General features: G+C 34.3%; 1 non-coding gene across 1 annotated transcript; it reads left to right on the plus strand.

The window, feature by feature from the left end:
• The first annotated feature begins 2303 nt into the window (after positions 1 to 2303).
• LOC141413162 (U6 spliceosomal RNA) lies at positions 2304 to 2407 on the plus strand. The gene has a single exon (XR_012437976.1). It is a non-coding gene; the product is annotated as a U6 spliceosomal RNA (small nuclear RNA).
• Positions 2408 to 2725: the final 318 nt, after the last annotated feature.

Genomic DNA, 2725 nt, shown 5'->3' on the forward strand with positions numbered 1-2725 from the left:
TTTCACAAGAAAAAAAATTTGAGAATCAGAAAGCTATGGTTTTATAGAATGTATAACAGAAAAAGAAAGGAAGATGATCTCTTTCACAAGGGTAAGAGACACTGGGAAAAATTAAGCATAGCATAAGAAAGAAGGCTGTAGTTTTCAAGGACCCACTGGACCTACCATCATTGCCTGTGATCCATGGAGTACAGGAGATGTGAGAGGAAAAGAAAGGGAAGTTGAACTCCTTAGGTGCATGTACTCCCAATCCCAGTTGTTACTTTGGAAGGAAATTGATTTGCAAGATTCTCTTTTTGTGCCAATATTGTATGAACACAGTGGAAAGATTATACACATATTTAGGTGTAGAAATTTTGCCAGTGGAATCTGTTGATAACCGTGTAGTATGGAAGGGATTGTAAATTTATCCCATGCTGTCACTGGGGCAACTGAAAATATCTTAAAAGTAAAATTCATTGTGTCTGCTATGGTTCACCATAGTAAATGGCAAGTGATCACATATGAGATACAGAGGAATGGACAGTGTAAGCAAGAAACAGAAGTTGTAATTGAAAATTAGGGGATTTAAACAGCCATGTTGTTTGACTTGAGTCACATGCTAAGAGGAGAGCACATATGGGAGGTATGGGGATAGGTAGGAAACCCAAAACATGAAAGTGTTTGATTTCCCCACTGCAGAAGAACTAATACAGAAACCTTAAAGAGACAGAGGTCAATAATGGGAAGGGGATCAGAAACTAGTGAAAAGGTCAGGCAGAGATGAATCAACTTGGGTTATAACACATTTGTACATGGAAGCAATGCTAGGAATCTCTCTGTATAGCTATCCTTATCTCAACAATCAAAAATGCTTTGTCTTGCTTATTATTGTTTATGTCTCCTCTTCAACAAAATTAGAGATAAGGGCAGAACAGTTTCTGCCAGGAAGCAAGGGGAGGATAGAGGGGAGTAGGAGGAGGGTTAGGGGGGAAAAATGGCCTAAACAATGTATGCACATGTGAATAAATGAATAAAAAATTGGAAAAAATAAAATGAGACTGTAAAGTAAAAAAAAAAGGAAAATCAGGAGATTTTAAATGTCAATATGGACCAAGGAGAAGCATCAAGAAGTGAGGATGAATGTATTAGACTACAAAAGCTGCTGGAACAAAGGACCACAAACTGAGTTACTCAAACAACAGAAATTTATTTCCTTCCAGTTCTTGAGACTAGAAATCCAAGATTAAGATGTTGGCAGGATTGGTTCCTTCTGAAGGCTTGAAGAAAGAATGAGTCCCATGCCCCCTTCCTAATTTCTGATATTTTTGTTTTTGTCTTTATATTTGATATTCCTTGACTTGTGGAAGCTTTACTCCAACTCTGATTTTCTTTTCACATGGCATAATCCGTATGGGCATGTCTGTCTCCCAATTTCCCTTTTTTTATAAGGATACATTATATTGGATTAGGAGTCATTCTAATGACCTCATCTTAACTAATTGAATCTGAAATAACCCTACCTCAAAATAAGATCACGTTCTGTGGTACTAGGAGTTTAGATTTCTTCATATGACTTTTGAGGAGACACAATTGAAGCCATAACAATATGGATAGATAACCTGGCACTTTGACCTTGCTGAACCTAGAGACAATGAGTTAAATCTGTTGTAGATACCTGAACAGCAGATGCAGTAGGAATAAAGGCCAAGAGTAAGGTGAGATAAGCTACATGTGAACTAGAGTTCAAGAAGACTAAACTCCAGAGGCATTTGCCTCAATTCCAGACACCATTTTGAAAATAAAATGGTGGGGACCATCTGGGGGTGTCAAATTAACTGTATGTTTGCCTAAATGAGGTGATTTCAAACTAGAAAAACTGAGTTATTTATAACTGGAAACTTTGCATTATTATTTTCCAACTAGCATTAGAAGTAGATATCATGAAGAAAGTGAGTTGCATAGAAATTCTCTGAAAAGTTTTACAAATGTATATAGGTATGCATTGCCTACTATATAAGGTAGCTAAATTTCTATTCTTTTTAAATCTAGAATATCCCAAGTTTAATTGTTAAAACTTCATTTAAGTTAAAACACTGTATTTTGTTAGAATTAGTATTGTGTAAAACATTATTATTGGAAGTAGAATCCTATGCTCTTATTAAAGGTATCTCTACAAAATAATCTTTTTTTAAAATACAGTTTATTATTTATTTGTTTAAAAACACTTGTCGCAATTCTTGCATGATTGAGGAATTTTGCTAGGTGACTGGATGATTCGGTCATGAATTTTGACCTTAAGAAAGTTACAGATAAGTAGAAGAAATATGTACTCATTTTGGCAGCTAATATTGGAACAGTACAGAGATGACCAGCATGAATTCTGTATGAGAATTACATAAAACTTCATGAACAGGTCTATATTTTCATAGTCTGTAGTTTCTCTAAGACAATTGTCAGGGCAAAGATATTCTCTCTCCCTTTATATTCTTCATTGGACTAGAAGTTAAAGACAATGCTATAAATGCTAGGGAAAGGTATAAAGATGAGACTATAAGAATTAAAATTGTCAGAATTTACAAATGGCATGATTTTGTTAGCAAATTCTAAAGAATATACAAAATATCCACTAGACTGAATATTAAATTTAATAAGGACACAGTAAACAAAATTGATTATGTTTTCACATACCAAGAGCAAATAATTTAAAAAGGAAAAATTTAAAGTTTCATTTATAACTGCACCA

Source organism: Castor canadensis, chromosome 10 (assembly GCF_047511655.1).
Source record: "Castor canadensis chromosome 10, mCasCan1.hap1v2, whole genome shotgun sequence".
Classification (NCBI taxonomy): Eukaryota; Metazoa; Chordata; class Mammalia; order Rodentia; family Castoridae; genus Castor; species Castor canadensis.